Below are 19,987 nucleotides of genomic sequence, written 5' to 3' on the forward strand. Positions count from 1 at the left end.
TTGCCATTTCCTTCTCCAGCTCATTTTACAGATAAGGAAACGGAGGCAAAAGCGGTTAAGTGACTTGCCCAGGGTCACACAGCTAATAAGTATCTAGACTGAATTTGAACTCAGGCCCTCCTGACTCTATCCACTGTACCACTTATTATCAAATATTTGAAATAATAATATTTATATGGTATTTTAAAGTTTTTGCAAAGTGCCTTACAAATATTATCTCATTGTATCCTCACAAAACCCTAGGAGGTAGGTGTTATTGTTATCTCTATTTTACAAATGGGGAAATTGAGGCAAACAGAAGTCAAGTGACTTGTCCACGGTCACACAGCTAATAAGTATGAGATCAAATTAGAATTCTAGTCTCCCTGACCTGAAGTCCATTACTCTATCCACTGCATCCCCTCATCGCTTCTAGCTACTTAAAAAAAAAAAGTTCATAGACACCAGATAAAGAACCTCTGCTTTAAAACTTATCCAACACAAATGAGGGGGGTATTTAAATTTAATTTGAGCTTAATTTAATTAAAATTTCATTGAATATGATCTAAACTTAAATTAAGTTTTAATAGCTTAAAACTGCACTGAGCCTTGTTATAAGCAGTATCCATGTTGTTATAGTATTACTCTAACTTATTGCTATCACTACAAAGCAGCTTGGTACATACAGGGAAAGTAGTATTGGATGTGGGGATGTAGAAGACAATTTGGCACTAGGTTTGAGTGTGTGCACATGAGGAAAAAAATTACCAAGTCACTCTGCAAATATAATAACTGGATTTAATATACACATCACTCAGATGACTAAGTGGCATTCTCCCATATGTAGTTCATGAGATCCCCTGGCCAATGTGGAGATGCTTCCCAGATCGGGAATTAGAAAGCTGCTCCAGTTACAAGGATGTTATCAAATTAGGGTCAAATAAATCACAACTTTTACGACGCTCAGTGTTTTTGCTTACTGAGCCCGTTAGACTAGATAACCTCTGAAATCTCTCCAGAGCTAATGATGTACAAACTTGTATGAACCTTAAACTGCTGTAAGTAAATGAATAAGTCTTACAATTTTTCCAAAATGTCAGAGATTAACTGAAGTCTTTGGTAAACTAATCAGACATTTTTTCCGTGCAATGTACATAGACATAGCATCTGTGTGGCAAGGCTTCCCAGAACTAAATGCTGGAAGTTGGTTCAAGAAAATGCTGACACTAAATTTACACATAGTTTAGAAGTAGGGCATTAATCACTGTATGTTCTTTAAGTCTGCACATCTGGAGAGCTCTTCCTGCGGGTTTCCACATACACAGCCTTCCTAAATAAGGTAACAAGTTTTGCATTGTTGCAGAATTACACTTGGTTTGTAAACCAACATGAGTTCTTCGGAGTTCTCTGAGACACAGCTCTCCAGACACAAGCTTCTCAGTTGCTGTGTTTAACTCATTTTTCCTCTCTAGCTGGTCAGGGCTACAAAAACCTGGCCTTGCAAAAAGCACCATTCTCCAATTCCACTGTATCTTATTCCTACTCCAAAGTTAGCGGGAACAAGGCGTGTAATCACCGGGTACCCAAGGCATGAGAACTGCCCAAATAATTCTCGTATTTCAAGGGGCCCCCTGTCAAGAGAATTGGGAAGTAAAGAAGGCATTCACCCACAATTTAAACTTCAGTTTCTGACTTCTAGGGCAAATAGATTGAAGAGATATTAGTTCCAAGTTTCACCTAATACAGGAGTCCTTGATTTTTTTTTATCTTGTACACTTTTGACAATCTATTGAAATCTATGGATCGTTTCTTACAATGATATCTAAAATATTGCATAAAAATGTTGTATGCATCAATGCATAAAATAAGATATGTAGAATTACAAAGGAAACCAATTGTACTTAAATACAACTGTCAAAAAAATTTTTAATGTGTTCAAAGACCTGAGGTTAAGGACTCCTGGTCTAAAATCAGTTGCATCTACTGGCTTGAAAGATTGCGGAGGGAGTGGAATTCCTGAATACTTCATCATTTCATTGCTTCCAAAGAGAGATTTACTATCATCACCATCATCATCATCATCATCATCATCATTGATGGGGGCGGGACCCAAGCCAAGATCTTCACCCCTTGCACCAAAGGGAATCCGACTCCCACTTGTCTACAGACCCTGGCTCCTCATCTCCCTTTGAAAGCCTTAGCCTTAACTTTCAATCTTATTCAGATGCACCTTTGCCCCTTGCACTAAAAGAATCTGGCTCCCTTTTGTCTATGGGCCCCAGAAAGCCCTTACTCTTGTTCCAAATGGTTCCTTATCGACTCCCCTTATCTCCCTTTGGAAGCCTTAGTCTTCACCTTTTGCAAATGCCTTCCAGTTCCCTCTGTTACAGGCCCCATAAAATACTTAAACTACTCCCCTTATCTCCCTTTGACCCATGCCTTCCTGTTCCCTCCATTAGCTATTCTCATTGTCTATTCAATCTCTCAGACCTCCCCAATTAGAATTCTTACCTAGACCCTTTTCCCAACCCTCTTCCCTGGCCACCCAAAGTTACTTTAGTATTTAAGATCCACCCTGGTCCACATTTAGATGCTGAGAACCTCATGTTCAAAAGGCTGAGATTTTCTCATGCCAGCTCATACTCATGGGCGGGTGTTACCTGGCCTATGTGATTTATCACTAATAAACTTTTCCTCTGGCTTGAAGAAGATTTGAGTTGAATTCATTCAGGCAGGGCCCGATACCACGATTTTGGGGTTGCAGCACCCCAAAAGTCCTAGACCTCTTCAATCATCATCATCATCACAGCTCCTATGTGCCAGGCACTGTGCTGCACTTTAACACCTTAATGTGAATTAATACCTAAGAGCACTCTCCTCTATAATCAGAATTAACGGAAAAACATGAGAACTCCAATGCCATGAGGTAAGAAAGATCAATCAGTCAGTATTTATCTACTCACTATGTGAGCTAAAAGCTGGGGATACAAAACAAGACAAAAATAGTCCCTTCTCTCAAGGAGTATACATTCTATTTTTTTTCTTTCTTTCTTTTTTTTTCCCTTTTGGTTAGGCAATGGGGTTAAGTGACTTGCCCAGGGTCACACAAGTAGTGTTATGTGTCTGAGGCCAAATTCAAATTCAGGTCCTCCTGAATCCAGGGCCGGTGCTTTATCCACTGTGCCACCTACCTGCCCCAAGGAGTATACATTCTAATGGAAGAGACAACATGTAAAAATCTAGGTACATACAAGATACATGGAGCAGTTGCAAAGAAATCTAAGAGGTGTACTCAAAGAAGAAACTAAGGTAATAGGAGTGTCATAAAAGGAAGAAGGAAATATCACTCATTTATTGGTGCCAAAATAAAGGCCACAGTGAGATACTTGTAACAATAATTTGTGACACATCATATAGGACTGGATCCCTTTTGCCCTGAATGCGGGATACACTCCAGTAACTGGAGGTCTATCCAGGAGCTAGCCACAACTTCAAGTGAACTAGGAGTGACTTTTATTGTACCCTTTTCTATGGGGGGAAAGGGAGGATAGAAAGGGGTGAGGTGTACTCTTTTAAACTCAACTAAACAGCTTACTCAGATCCCTTTTACAAATGTACTGATCTATGGGATAAGAAAACCACATCAACATGAAGAGTTAGGAAGTAAGCCTATTAAGAGTTTGCACCCAGATTGGTAGTTTCTTTGGTGCTTTTGGTTATACCTTATGGATTCACCAATAACTATGGCAATGTCTGATAAAATGGACCCACTCCACCCCCATTACCATGTGTAGTGGAAAGAGCTCTGGGCTTGGAGTCAGAGATCTGTATTACAATCCTTAGTCTGATCCTGACTACTTGTATAATCCTAGGCAAGTCATAGCCTTTTGGGAAATTTCTTTGATTTAAATGATACCTAATCTTTAAAAGAAGATTTATTAGATAAACTTTCAGGTCCTTTATAGCCCTAAATTTCTGCTTTTGTGAGCTCGAAAGAAAAGAGCCAAATCTGACCAAATAACTTCAAAGTTTCTGGAAAATTGTAAAGCTAATATATGTACATATGTATATTATATGTATATATTTATATAACAATATAAAATATCATTCTAAGGAAGTGACATGAAACTATGATGGGAGAAACCTCAGTGTATCAACAGCCCACTAAGACTGAGTAAAATCACCTTTTAGTACGAAGCAAAGGTCCCTAAATGAGATCATCTTAATGATATCCCCAGTATACAATTATTTGCATTCCAAAAAACCTCCAGCATGATTTGTCTAATGACATCTTGTGGATTCTACTTAGAGATTTTTTTTGGTAGCATCATTTCCATATTTATGACCAAAGTACACTGGCCATTCAAATAACGTTGATTGACCATGTATATTTTTGTTGTTATTCAGTCATTTTTTCAGTTGTGTCTGGCTGTTAGTGACCCCATTTGGGGTTTTCCTGGCAAAGGTACCGGAGTGGTTTGCCATTTCCTTCTCCAGCTCATTTTACAAATGAGGAAACTGAAGCAAACAGGTGTTTGTGAGTGACTTTCCCAGGGTTGCACAGCTAGTAAGTGTCTGAGGCTAGATTTGAACTCAGGAAGATGAGTCTTCCTGACTCCAGGCCCAGCTCTCTTTCCACTATACCACCTAGCTATGACAAGGATGGGATGTGGACCCCAAAAAAGAAAAACCCTGGACTTTGCCACATGGCCAAATCTCTGGTATTTGCCTAAGCCTATAATCCCATCAACTGGCCTGTCATTGTGGCTATGCCCAATCTCCCAATTCTCTATTACCCTTAACCTAGTCTGGTCCTCCATTGTCTAACCTCCATATGGCCCCCAGCCACTTCCCACCTTTAATCTTAGCTAGGCTCCATTCTCCCTAGGCCACAGGGTCCAGGTCCCTGGCATTCTATTACCTCAAAGTCCCCACAGACTACTTGGCCACTCCTAGATCTCTCTCACAGTTTTTCTGTATATGATAAGGTCCATCTTGTCTCCATTAAGGTGTTCAGATTCTTAGAATCTGAGCCAATAGCTCAGCAACATTCAGATTCCTTAAAGAGTCTGCCCAATATGACGGATGTTCTAATAAACCTTGTCTCTGGCTGAAAGAAGGCTTGGGTCAAATTCATTCGGGCAGGACCCATGTATTATGATTTTGGTGTCCCAGCACCCCTTAACCTCAACAGCAAGAGTACTAAAAATGTCATAGCCTCCAAGAGTGACAGCCGTTAATAACACTAGAAAGTTGGAAGAATTAGAAAATCCTTAGTAAGAAAGATTTTAATTGGATAGTAACAATGAGAGATGGTGGGAATTTAAAGAAAACATTATTTACTCTGGTAAAAACCTTGTTGAATATGCTGAGAATGGGATGATTAGGTTAATTGAATTTTCTGGCTCAGTGAATCATAGGAATCTTCAAGTTGGAAGGGATCATTAAGACTGAATACAACCTATGATGGGGTTGGGATCTAGACCCCAGTAAGGAAAAACCCTGGACTTTCTCACTTGGCCAAACCTCTGGCATACACCTGGGGCTGTAAATCCCATCAACTGGCCTTTCATTGTGGCTACACCCAGTCTCCCAGTTCAGTTAATCTAGCCTGGCCTTCCCACCCTTAATCCTAGCTAGGCTCCATTCTCCCTTGGCCATGAGTTCCAGGTCCCAGGAATTCTCTTCACCCCAGTTTGCTGGCTGCTCCTGGGTCCCTCCCAGTCTTTCTGTACATAAGATCCACCTTGTCTCCATTAAGATGCTCAGATTCTTAAAAATCTAGCCAATAGCTTATTAATACTCAGACTCCTTAAGAATCTGCCCAATATGATGGATGTTCTAATAAACCTTGTCTTTGGCTGAAAGAAGGCTTGGGTTGAATTCTTTCAGGTAGGGCCTGCATGTTGTGATTTGGGGGTCTCAGCACCTCTGGACCCCTAAACTGCATCACCTAAATCTGATTGAGAATCTTCTCTGTGACTATTATCGCCAACTCCCAAGAGCCAGAAGCATTAAAGGACCTTCTCTGAAGGGGACACATACTCAAGATTCTTTTTTTTTCTTCAGCCAATGACAAGGTTTATTAGAACATCTGCCTTATTGGGAAGATTCTTAATGAGTCTGAACATTAGTGGGCTATTGGCCAGATTCTAAGAATCTGAGTAGTGGCTAGATTTTAAGAATCTAAGCCATGGCTACATTATAAGAATCTAAGCACCTTAATGGAGACAAGATGGACCTTATATACAGAAAGACTATGGGAGGGATCTAGGAGTGGCCAAGTAATGTGGGGTGGGGTGTCTCATCACAAGTATAGTGAAGGAATTAGAAGAGGTGAACTCTAAGGTCCAATCTAGCTCTGTATCTATGATCTTAAACACATATTTTTAATAAGAGCTCATATTTCTAAGGCATTTTAAGATCATTATGAGCCAGAAAAATTCATTCCAGACCAATTTCATTGCCTTATTTAGTAGGTTTGCTAGACTGATAGATAAGAGAAGTACCACAAAGTAAAACTGAATTTGAGCAAAATATTTAACAAAGACTTTTATGATATAACTCTACTTTCCACTATCTGTAGCTCTGCTTGGTTTCAATCATTAATAATAGTACCCTTAACCTAGCCTAGCCCTCCATTGTCTTACCCCTCTATGGCCACTTCCTACTCTTAATCCTATCTAGGCTCCATTCTCCCCTGGCCACGAGTGGTCCATATACAAGATTCTTAACCCATGCATCAGAGATCCTGAATTCTCAAGATGCTCAAGGCCTTGTGCTTCCATGAGGCAGGTAGATGGTGTGGTGGGTAGGGCCCTGGACCTGGTATCAGGTAGACTTGACCTCGGACACTTACTGGAAAGGTGACACTAGACACTTAAACTTTCAATGTCTCTGTTTCTTTTTTTTTCTTTTTTTTAATTTTAATTTTTTAAAAATTTTTTTTTCCACATGCTTTTGAGTTGAAAATTTTTTCTCCCTTTTTCTCCCCCCCCATCCTCCCCAAGATAGCCCACAATCTGACATAGGCTTTATATTTACATACCCATTAAACATATTTTTTCACATTAGTGAAGTTGTAAGTAAAAATTAAAACCAATAGGAGGAACCATCAGAAAGATGAAACAAAACTCAACTGAAGGTAAAAATAAGTGAGAGCGATTCAACTTCCATAGTTCTTTCTTTGGATGTGGACAGCATTTTCCATCCCGAGGCCTCTGGAGATGTCTTAGATCCTCATAATGCTGAAAAGGGTTCAGTTTAACATTCTTAGTCATTGCATAACGGGGCTGTTATTGTATGCAAAGTCCTCTTGGTTCTGCTCACTTCACTCAACATCAGACCATATAAGTCTTCCCAGGTTTTTCTGAAGTCAGCCTGTTCATCATTTCTTATAGAACAATAGTATTCCATTACATTCATATACCACAACTTGCTCACCCATTCCCCAATTGATGGGCATCCTCTCAATTTCCAATTCTTTGCCACCACAAAAAGAGCTGCTATGTATATTTTTGTACATATGGGTCCTTTTCCCATTTGTTTGATCTCTTTGGGATATAGCCCTAGAAGTGCTATTGCTGGATCAAAGGGTATGCACATTTTTGTAGCCCTTTGGGCATAGTTCCAAATTGTTCTCCAAAATGGTTGGATCATTTCACAACTCCACCAACAATGTATTAGCATTCAAATTTTCCCACATCCTCTCCAACATTTATCATTTTCCTGTTTTGTCATGTTGGCCAATCTGATAGGTGTGATGTGGTACCTCAGCAATGTCTCTGTTTCTTCATCAATAAAATGAGGAAATCCGACTTGATGGCTATTAAGTCCTCTAAAGCTGTGATACTGTTCCCATCCATCACACTGGGTGATGCCTCATACTTCTCCTTTCCCAGACCCACCCCTATGATTGACAAGTTCAGCAATACAATACTCTCCACCTTAGTGCCATTTATCTCTTTGTCCTTTTGCCAGTCTTGTCTTAGCAAATTCCAGCCTTGAGTTAATCTCACCATCTTCTTCTTCAACTCTGAGACTACTGAACACTCCTGGTAAATTTACACAATTCTTCTGAATGGGTCCACTATAATTCTATGTTGTCCAATCTCAACTGCTCTGCTGCACAAAAATCCTTTCCATTGTTCCCTCAATTCCGGGGGCTCCCTTTCATACTATCCACAGTAACTGTTTCAAATCTTCTCTCTTCTCTGTTGGACCTTCCATTCTTTTTCAACCCTCTATCTGGTCGATCTCGTTAGTTCTCATCAGTTCAATTACCATCTCTACACTGACAACTCCCCAATCTATTTATCCAATACAGATCTCTCTCCTAAACTCCAGGATCAATACCAGCTGTTTGCTAGACTTCAACTGACATTAAAACCTTGTGCAAAATGGCTCCCATCTACCATTCTAGACTTATTTCCCATCACTTCCTTTAGTTCCAACCATAATGGCCTCCTTGGAAGTGCTTGGAATCTCAATGCATTTTACCTGTCTTACAGAATCCTTAGCTCCCTCAAGGGCTCAGGTCAGGTTCTACTTCTGACATAAAACTTTTCTTAATCCCCCTCACCCCAAGTAGATAATATTATATTTCTCCTTAAGTCATCTTATATTGGCTTATCTGCACGCAATTATACATGCAATTTATGTAAAGCAGAAATACCTTGAGAGAATTACTGTTTACTTTTGGTTCTATAACGCAGCACCTAGGATAGTTAGTGCCTTATAAATAGCAGGCTGGTAATGTTTGTTCAGTTTAACTGGTGAATTGAAGTTGACAGTCTTTTGTCAAAAGACCACTAATGAGGAGCAGACCACTCCTTCCCTGTTCTACTAGCCAATTGAGAGCTCATTAGATATCCCTTTTTTCTACCCTGTAGTTACCCCAGGGAGCTACTGCTGTACTTTCTTGTGTTATTAGTAAATAGAGTATGGCAAATAGAGTTAAATTATGACTAATAAGCCAGCAGTTTCAAGGTCATTTTTTTCTGAATGTCAATGACCTCTGTATATAATATGAAGGGCAAGTAGAAGGTATAAGAGACTGGCCTTGTTACAGGATATGTCCTGCAAATGGACTTTTTTTCAATTAAAGAAATCCCTAGGGGCAGCTAGGTGGTGCCCTGGAGTCAGGAAGACCTGAGTTCAAATCCGGTCTCAGACCAAACACTTGACACTATCTGTGTGACCTTGGGCAAGTCACTTAACCCCAATTGCCTAAAAAAAAGTTTTTTAAATCCCCAAGTCAAGCTTGTTCTATTGTCATTTGCCTCTTTCTACCAAAAGCATAATATCAAAGAAATTTTAGAGCAAATTGAAGGTTCTTATTAGTTGAATTCCATGCTTTACTGATAATTAGATGAAGTAATAGCCAAGGACAGGGAAAAAAGTAGCATATATTCAGGAAGAAGAGACCAATTTGAGATGCTAGATGACTTTGCAGCATGAATTAAATATCCATTCTTGGGAGGCCACATGGAAAGACTGCTAAGCTCTGAATCATAAGGCCTGAGTTTAACTCCCAGCTTATCTACTAACTACCAGTGTAACCTTGGGTAAATCATTTAACCACTCTAAAAGTCAGTTTTATCACAAGTATAGTGAAGGAATTGGATGACATGACCTCTAAGGTCCAATCTAGCTCGGCATCTATGATCTTAAACACGTACTTTCAATAAAAGCTCATATTTCTAAGGCACTTTAAGATCACTATGAGCTAGAAAAATTCATTCCAGATCAATTTCATTGCCTTTTTTAATAGGTTTGCTAGACTGATAGATAAGAGAAGTACCACAGACAAAGTAAAACTGAATTTGAGCAAAATATTTAACAAAAACTTTCATGATATAACTCTACTTTCTACTATCTGCAGCTCTGCTTGGTTTCAATCATGAAAAACAAGAAGCACGTCCCAAGTTAAGGTGATCATTTGTATTACCTACAGTTAGGTGCTAACTCAAGCCTAGATGCCATCTCCCTTAGCTTCCTCTCCCCTCTTTCTGGAGAGCTGGAGGGTGGAGTGCCAAACTCCTCCCAAAGCCTTCCTTTATAGATGGCAGAAATTGGACTCTCAGCTCATTCCACTTCCCATATGCAGCTCTGCCTGGTTTCAACTCTATGAAACAAGATACCCCCAGGTGTCTCTCCCCATCCCCTACCCTTTCCAGTTTCCCTTTATGTGTTGTCTTTCTCCATTAAATTGTAAACTCTTTGAGGACAAGGACTGCCTAGGTTTTTCTCATTTGTATCCCTAGTACTTAATACAGTGCCTGGCACATAGTAGGCACCTTAATAAATGTTTATTGAATTGTAGACAAGATGTCCTAGCTGAGGACAGCTAGGTGGTGCAGTGTATAGAGTACTGGGCATGGAATCAGGAAGATTTGTCTTTCTGAATTTAAATCCAGCCTCAGACACTTACTAACTGTGTGATCCTGGGCAAGTCACTTAACCCTCTTTGCCTCAGTTTCTTCATCTGTAAAATGAGAAGGAAATGGCAAACCACTCCAGTATCTTTGCCAAGAAAATCCCACAAGGAGTCACAAAGAGTCAGACTGCAATGACTGAACAACAACAAGAAAGACAAGATGTGATATGTTATACAGCAGTAGAACGAAAAGGATTGACTGGTTGATTGGCCAATACCAAAGAGTGTAAATTTCTAAAATGATTTCAATTGCAAGGAGAACTCTAATGGAATTTCTTTGGACTTTGTCTATTGCCCTATAAAATTCAAAAGACTTATCACTTAGTTGGATAAAGGATGACCTCATTATCACTAAAATATTTAGCACAGTGCCTGGCATATGATAAGCACCACATAAATGTTCATTAGTGGCTATTACCAAATTTGCCAGCAGCACAAAGTTGAGAGGGATAGATAAATAGATAATATTGGATGGGAAGAATGAAGTCCAAAAATTCCTATATGGGTTTATATAAAGTCCTACACTTGAATTTAAAACTATAATTGCCTGAGGTTAGGATAGGTGAGGCATGCCTAAACAACAGTTCATGTGAAAAACAACTGGGGGATCCTAGCAATCTATATGATCAATGGGGGACATGGTCAATCAAGCTGAAGGTACATTAAGAGAGACATAGTATCCAGAATGAGAGAGAGTAGTAGACCCGTGGCATTCTGTTCTGTGTGGACCATATCTAGAATATTGTGTACATTTATAAGAAAATTTTTGGGAGAAAATAAACAAACTGGAGCTTGTCCAAAGAATAGGAGACTAGAAACAATGCCATAAAAGGATAAATTTAAAGGAAAGGGAGGTGAGTAGCTTAGAGAAGATATAGGGGATGATGATAGCAATTTTCATGTCTTTAAAGAGCTATGCAATAGGGGAAAATTAGTCTTTTTTTTCCTGTTTGATCACAGAAGATAGAATTAGCGACAATATATCAAATTAATAGAAAGTTAGATATGGGGTCAATTCCAGGAAAAGCTTCATTAATGATTAGAGCTGTCCAAAAAGAAATGAATGATATAACTCAAAAAGTAAGAAGTTCTCAGTTAATAGATTTTTTAAGTGAAGGCTTAATGATCCCTTGTTGGGAATGTTGCAAAGAGAATTCCTAAGAAGATACAGGTTGTTATTTGATGACCTCTGACATATTCTACAGATCTAAGATTTTAACTGTATCTGATTCTTATATATTTGAGATTAAATTATACATCCACGTCCTTCATAAATGTGATGTTAAAAAACATAAGGTTGGCCCATGGCAGATTAAGTGGATCCCCCACCCCTATGGCAGATTCAAAGAAGGCCATGGACAGGAGTGAAACAAGTTGGAGGTGGGGGTCATGGGTGGCTTGGGAACTGCATCATTAGAAGGCATACTCATAGAAGCACTGGATAACTGAAACAAATAGAAAAAAATATGACTTTCCTCCATATATGGCTCGTTTATACATATGTGGCTGCTCATTGTTGCCCATAATAGATTATGAGCTCAAGAGTAAGTACTGTCTTTGCCAGTGCTAGGCACAGTGATTGACACATGGTAGGCACTTAATAAATGTTTATTGACTGCCTGACTACACAGGAAAGCTAGTATCAAAGTGTCATCATTGTATACAAATACCAACAAAATAAGACAAGTAGTAGGAAAAGCATCACCAATCAATAATCAGTATACAAAGACAGGCAAAATAATATCCTGGAGGATACACTATCAAATTATTCATATTTGTAAAATACGAAAAGAGAACATATAAGGAAAGATGCTTTTAAAAACAAATTTAAGGGAAAGATAGGCAATAATTAGATGCAGAGAACCTACAGGCATACCATAATATCAAATACATAATTGTTTGTTACTGGCAATTATGTAGTAGTCAAGAAAATGTCACCTCTTGTATTTAAGCTTTAATATTTAAGTTTATAATATATTTCTTTTTCTTTAAAAAAAAAGAAAATGTCATCTCATAATAAATGAAATTAAGAGTAAAGAAATTGATTTATGAGAACTCCTATTTCTTCACTATCTAAATTTCATGTTTTCCTTACAACAGCCCTGCGAGGTACTATTATTTCCATTTTTATAGATTAATGGATTTTTATATTTTTCATCATTTTATAGGTTTTTATACAGGGGCACTGAGAGATGGACAAAGTGACAACCATTTTGGTATGGCAGAGCCAGACCTCCAACCCAAGTCTTTTGGCTAAAAGTCCAGTGCCCTTTCCCACACTCCATGGTATTTTGGAGAGCTACAGGTAAGGCAAGCAACCAGGGCACTGTATCAGGTAGCCAAGAATTAATGGCATCTGAGACTGCTTCCTGCCTGTGACTGTACCCTATAATGCATCATGATCACACAAACTCCTCTGTCTAGCCTTGGACCACCACCACCAGGGTGTTGTTATGGTACTGATGAGGTTCAAGGGCACCCTAAAATGTTGGGGTGCACGGTTGTTTTGAAAGAATTCACTTAGGCTGTCTTCAAATCAAGTAAAGGCTTTTGTTTCAGGTAACACAACAGACCAAGCAAGCTTCTTTGCCCCTGAAGGGAAACACAGCTTAAGGGGGTGGCAGCCCTCTAAAGCAGACACCCCTCAAGGGAAAGGGCCCCCCAAGGGAGATGGCCGCTTAAAAGGGATACCTCCCACTAAAGAAAGATGCCCATCAAGGGAGACCCCAGCTTAAGGGAGATCCCAGATTAAAGGAGATGAGTCTAGCTCTTAGCACAGTATCTGGCACATAGTAGGAGCATAATAATTTCTAGTTGACTGCCTGGTTAACTATCTTCTGTCATTGTCATTCAGAGCATATACTCTAAAGATCAGGTTGTTCTGAGCGCTGATACAACTAAATCTCAGGAAGGTGTACTCATCTCCACCCACTCTCTTATGGAATATTTTGTGAGTTCAAGAATTCCTAGTTAAAGCCTAGTTGCTTTGTATTATATATGCATGTGGAAGTTGTATACTTACAAGATAGTTTATTTCATATTCCAACTTTCTGGTATTTATATTCAACAATTCTAATTCAATTAGACAAATATTTAAGTACTTCCTACCATTTGTGGTAGACCATACAAAGCATAAGAGAAGTTAAAATTTTTGATTAAAAACAAATTCCTGCCGTAACGCATGATAAATGCACAACAGAGATGCAAATAAACTTCTATGAAATTTATTTCCTTCTCTAAAAGGGAGAAAAGTCTAACTGAGAGTGGGGTTAGGGAGGGATCAGGGAAAGTTTTATAGAAGGTGTGTCAAATGGAATAAGACTTCAAGAATGGAGAAGGAAAGGAGGAAAATAAGAAATTCTAAGCATTTGTTTGTTCTGTCATTTTTAGTCATGTCCAACCCTTCATAAACCCATTTGGGGTTTTCTTGGCAAAGATACTAGAGTGGTTTGCCATTTCCTTCTCCAGCTCATTTTATAAACGAGGAAACTTGAGGTAAACAGGGTTAATTGACTTGTCCAGGGGAACACAGCTACTAAGTGTCTGCAGACATATTTGAACTCAAGAAGATGAGTCTTCTGACTCCAGGCCTGACATCTATCCACTGCACCACCTAGCTGCCCATTCTAAGCATAGGGGCATTCCATACATTAACTCAGATTTAGTCCCTTTATTCAGGGGGATGGGGGAAGAGGAGGAGAAGGTATCAATATCACAATCGTTTGATGCACTTGGGCATCAGTTACAATGGCTCAGCTGGTAACTTCATAGTATTATAGTTCCGACTTTGCTTGGGACAGTTAAGTTTCACATTCATGGAGACATATTATTCTAATGATATAGCTATCATGAAAATGATTTGGTTATAAGAATACCTGGGTAAGAAAGAATAGATGAATGAACACAAATGAGACTAGGGGGTGGAGGGGAAATCATCTCAAAGCAAATGCACTATATTTGTAGAGTCAGGTAAGTTATCTTATAGAACTAACTGTTTTTTAGGTCCCTTCCAACTCTAATATTGCTTTATCTATTAAAAATTCATCTGCAGTACTACAAAAATACAGAAGGTGGCAGTGAAGAACACCAAACCAGATTACAGCACTCAAAGGCCAGGTCTATGCAACATTTAATCATAGACTCTCAGAACTTGAGGGGACTTTATCTTTTTTTATTTTATTTATTTATTTATTTTGATTTATCAGCTATCTCTTCCATAAGCTTTTGAGTTTTAAATTTTTCTCCCCCTCCTTCCTCTCTTCCCTCCCCAAGGTGGCTCACGATCTGATACAGGCTCTGCATATACATTCCTATTAAACATATTTGATTGGACTTTATAGATCATCCTAGTCCAACTCTTTCATTTCATAGATGAGAAAACTACATCTTAGAGAGATAATGTAAGTTTGGCCAAGATCACGTGGCTACTTAAGGAGTTTCTAGGTAAATTAATTTCCTCTAACCATTCAAAAATTCAGATAAAAAAAATTACTTACTACCATTATTCAAGTGAATCCTTAACATTCAGATACACAGAATGTGAAGTTACAGAATGGGCTCAAGTGCAAAAATAGAAAATAACCTACATTTATAAGGGACAGCCATGTGAGATGGTGGATAGAGCATGGCCTAGAGTCAGAAAGTCTCATCTCCCTGAGTTTGAATCTAGCCTCAGACACTTACTAGCTATGTGATTTTGAGCAAGTCACTTAACTCTGTCTCAGTTTCCTTATCTATAAAATGAACTGGAGAAGGAAATGGCAAAACCACTCCAGTATCTTTGCCAAGAAAACCCCGAAAGAGATCATGAAGAGTAGAACACAATTGAATAATAACAACAACAAAACATTTATTAAGCACCTACTATGCATAAGATTCATGAAAATGACCATTGACTCTCAGAGGGTATACCAGGAGAACTCACACTAAGGCAGGTTCTAGCATGCTAGGAAAGCTTGAAGTCTAGTGCTGGCAATAGACTGTGTTTAACCTAAGTTCAGAGAGGCTCATCACCATTGAATCGGCTGCTTGGTGATGAATTATTTGTCCATGGCAACATGTGTACCTCTTAAATCCTCCTCCTTTCTAAATTCCCTAGTATATATATCAAAATTATGTGATAGCTTGAAATACATAAACAATAGAAAGAGCACTGTTCCATGACCCACAAATTCTTGGATTCAAATATGGTATAAATCTGAGAGATATATTGTCATCGGAGCCTCGTAAGGTCATAGATCATAGACCAAGACTTCAGTATTTATGTAATCCACCCCGCTCATTTTACGGAAGAGGAAACTGAGGACCAGAAAAGTTATTGGCCCAAGGTCACATCAGTAGTAAGCATCAGAGGGGGGATTTGTTGTTCACTACTGCCATGGAGGAAATACAATGCAGAGCTTAACTTGAAGATGGATCCTCCTATATGTGATGAAGTCTTCCAGATGCTCCTGCTTTTAGATGACATTGTGTTTATTGGGCTAAGCTCTAGAGCACTGGAAAACCTCCTAAGTGAGATTCATTATCACTGAAAAGAGTTTAATTTAAGTATACACAGAGGAAAAAATAAGTGGATAAAAATTCCTATTGTTCTAACTATAATATGCAGTTAAATGGACAACATATTTTATCTATCAGTTTCTATGGGATTAAGTGACTTGCCCAGAGTCATACAGCTAGTGAGTGTTATGTGTCTGAGACTGGATTTGAACTTAGATCCTCCTGACTCCAGGGCTGGTGCTCTAGCTGCTGTGCCACCTAGCTGCCCCTCAGCTTCCATATCTTGAGAAGACACTTCAATTGGACAATTAGTAGAGTCCAGTATTGAATGTCAGATGGAGAGTGGGATAGATTGCCTTTGGGGAACTGAGAAGTTCCTTTAATGTTCCCCATGCTTCTGAAAAAATAGATCCATCAATATTAGTATTTTTTGGATGTTATTATATGTCTGCAAGTCATGAAAGACAAGCAGATGGTAGAGCGAATAGAATGCCAAGCCTGGAGTCAGGAATACCTGAGTTCATTTACTACTGTGTGACCCTGAGCAAGTCCCTTAAACCTCAGCTTTATCACCTGTGAAATAAGCCGGATAAGGAAATGGCAAACCACTCCAGTATTTTTGCCAAGAAAACTTCAGATGGGGTCACAAAGAGTCAGACATGACTGAAATGACTGAACAATAACCATGGGTTATGAAACATTAGTGTCTAAAGAACTGGAATTAAAGATCACTTAAGTAAGAACATAGTGGATTTGAGTTGGTTGCAACTCATTAAGAATAAGGAATTTCAAAAGAGAGGAGTTAATTGGTAGTGTGTTGAGAACAAGGGGTACTGATGAGCCATAGTTCTACTGGTGTTCTCATAAGGTCAAAAGAACTTGAGGAAGGTCCCCAGCACTTTGAATGCACTCCCACAGTGAAATTGTGAGAGGACATTGACAAGAGCTACAATAGATGGGTTGAGATTTGTGTCTCTGGAGCAAACATGCACATTAATAAGATCCCAGCTCCATTTGAGTAGTCAAGTATTGAATATGTAACAAAGCACAGTGCTGAGAACTGGGAAGAAGGTAAAGGTTAGTTAAAATACAGTCCCTACCTTCAAAGCACCTAGTAAGGCATTTGTGACTAACAGACTACTATAAACCTGATCTCAAAAGTTTCATGGCTTTTCAGGGGGGTAGATAAGTGCTGGGGGGAAAAAGTAGTTTATTTTCTTATGTGTTTTTGTTTGTACAGTAGATACTCAGTGAGGTCACGTCCAAAAAAATGCTAATAATCCAGAAATTAAAATGTTTATAGTCTCTTTGAAAACTGAAACATATATATATATATATATTCACTTTGGCACACGTGCATAGACACTAATGTATCTAGGTGGCATAGTGGACAGTGCCAGGCTTGGAGTCAAGAAAACCCTAGTTCCAATCCTTTCTCAGACATTTACTAGCTGTATGATCCTGGGCAAGTGATTTAAGTTCTTTTTGTCTCATTTTCCTCATCTGAAAAATGAGAAATTTAATAGCACCTACTTCCTTGTATTATTTTGAGGGTAAAATGAAATATTTGTAAACTGCTTTGCAAACCTTAACCACTACATAAATGCTAATTATTATTATTATTATACATGCACACACTGTACCCACTCTCCCAATACATGCCTTTATCCCCAGTCCCAAATCCTATCTTTATCTTTAGTGTTGGCAATCTGGGGCTGACTTTATAATGAGAAGGACCAAAAAATCGACAACACTGAGAGGTGATAAAGACATATCAAGCGTAATTGTCATTGTAGTCTGGGGTAGGGGGAAGGGAGGAAAGAAGGTCAGAGACTCCTATACCCAGCTATATCTATGCATAGAGCCCTGCATTTCATTAAGACTGGAGAAGAATGGCTATTTCCAAGGATAACATCAAATAACTGCTTAGAAAAGAGAAGATGCAGGCAGAAAAAGAACTTGTGCAGAAAACATTTCTATCTCACATGAAATGAATGAAAGCTTTCCTAAAAAGATTTCTCTCTTTTCTAACTCTGCATCTATCTTTGTATCTTTGATGCTGCATTAGGGTAACTGAGCCAAGGAAATGATGAGAGCATTAGCTACATCAGTCCAGTGGGATATTTACTTAGCATTCAGGTTTAGGCTAAAGCCTAACGCTCAGTGCTCAGTTGATCGAGGGTATTCTTGGCAAGGATACTCAATAGGAACAAGAACAAAGGCACTTCATCAGAATTCCGTCCATCCCCCAGATCCCCAGACTCACAGTGTGTATCTCAGCAAGGCATAGGCTTCTGAAAGGAGCTACTGGTTTTCCATGAAGTGATGGACTTCTCAGTTGTATTGTAGGTATAGGTAGCTGGCAGTGTTACAGGTCAGTCTTGTTGTTTGAAATTCTTGCCCAGTTGTAGCACCCAGTCCAGGAACCTGCAGTCCAAGGCAAGGTGGCACAAAGAACTAGATCAGGATTTTATACTGTTTCTAATAACGTGAGTTGGCAAAAGTTGAAACTCTGAGCCAATCAACCTTTAGCATTGAAAAGTACAGGAAACCATTAGAGAGTGCTCTGATCATTGGCAAGCATGACATAATTCTCTAATGGAATCACTTAGATGAGAACATTCTCCTACAGTTATGATACAAACAAGCCAGACAAAGAATAAAGTTCTAAATCAATGAGGCTATAGAATTATAGTCCTTCATTATACTGAAGGTAAGGGAGGTGTTCTATCTATCACCCTCTGTCTTCAGGAAGAAGTCTTTTCTGGACCAGATATGAAATACCAACAGAAAAGAGGAACAATTTCAGGAAGCAGAAAGGTTGGCTGTCCATGGGTGGTAAGCTGAGTCATGGCACAGGGTCAGTGTGTCAGTAATATGTTTTATGAGCACCAGATACTTGTCATAGTCAAATTCCTGGTGTTAACAATGCCTAACACAGTGCCTTGTACATAGTAGGTGTTTAATAAATGTTTACTGAATTGAAACAGAACATCTGGTGTTGTAGATGGACCTTAACTCATTGATGCAGAAGTCTGATCAATCAATAGATGATGAGCTAAAGACTGTTTAAAATATGACAGTTACTTTCAAAAAAATATCACTTATATCAATACCCTTTGCTTTGTGCATTCTATTTATTTCTGAATATGCTCCCCTTCCTTCCCTACCCAGTGAGCCATCCCTCGGAACCAAAACTTTAAAAGTAAGAGAAAGAAAAAATGTTCAACAAAATTAACTGATGCATCTGCTGTGTCTGACAGCATATACTATATTCCTTACCTCTAGAGTGAAGAATAGTGATGCATTTCTTCAACTTTACTTTGGAGCCAAATTTAAAAGAGCTATTTTTACAACTTAGCTTTTCTTTACTTCCCTTTACTTTCTTTTGCTTTTCTTTTGTCTTTAACTTTTTTCCTTGTGTCTTTTTTTTATCTTCTTTCTTTCTTCCTTTCTTTCTTCCTTCCTTCCTTTCTTTCTCAAACACACTTTCAGGATGATCCAGATGAAGTTATAGAAACCCAATGAGTAACAAGAAAGAAACTGAGGGATGAACCCTGAAATAATGAGATTCCATTAAAGACCTAATCTAGTTAACAATGTGATCAGCATTATGCTAAGGGCTAGAATCCAAAAAAAAGGCAAAAAAAAAATACAATTTCTCAAGAAGGTCACATCCTAATGAAGGAGACAACATGAAATGTAACAATGCACATACAATAAATAAATATATACGTATATGTAAGATAGATATACATCTCCCACTTACACTGGAGTCAGGAAATGGAACATCATGTATAAGTTATAGCAAGAAAGTTAGTTTGTTTAAATGATAGAAAGACAGGTGGGAAGCAATTTGTAATACAACTGGAAATGTGGAACGGGGCCAAATTGTAGGAAGTTTAAATGTGAAAAGGAGGGAAGTGGAATAGTACTGGGCGTAACAGGGGAGGGGAGAAAAGAAGAAAGACAGAGGCAAAGAAACAGAGAAACAGAAAGACAGGATGAGGGAGAAGATGAAAGAATGTGAGTGAATGAGAGGGAGAGAAAAGAACTATTACCAATGTCACA

At 38.7% G+C, this 19,987-nt stretch overlaps 1 protein-coding gene across 2 annotated transcripts in view; it reads right to left on the minus strand.

The window, feature by feature from the left end:
- Window positions 1–18,664, minus strand: part of TSPAN8 (tetraspanin 8) — an 81,585-nt gene extending 62,921 nt beyond the window's left edge. For both annotated transcript variants that reach the window (XM_020990261.2, XM_020990262.2), the window contains exon 1: window positions 18,183–18,664. The gene's annotated coding sequence lies outside the window, so the exon portion shown is untranslated. The remainder of the gene's footprint in view (window positions 1–18,182) is intronic.
- Between the last annotated feature and the right edge of the window lie 1,323 nt (window positions 18,665–19,987).

The sequence above is a fragment of the Phascolarctos cinereus genome, unplaced genomic scaffold (genome assembly GCF_003287225.1).
Source record: "Phascolarctos cinereus isolate Bilbo 61053 unplaced genomic scaffold, phaCin_HiC Scaffold_1;HRSCAF=81, whole genome shotgun sequence".
NCBI lineage: Eukaryota > Metazoa > Chordata > Mammalia > Diprotodontia > Phascolarctidae > Phascolarctos > Phascolarctos cinereus.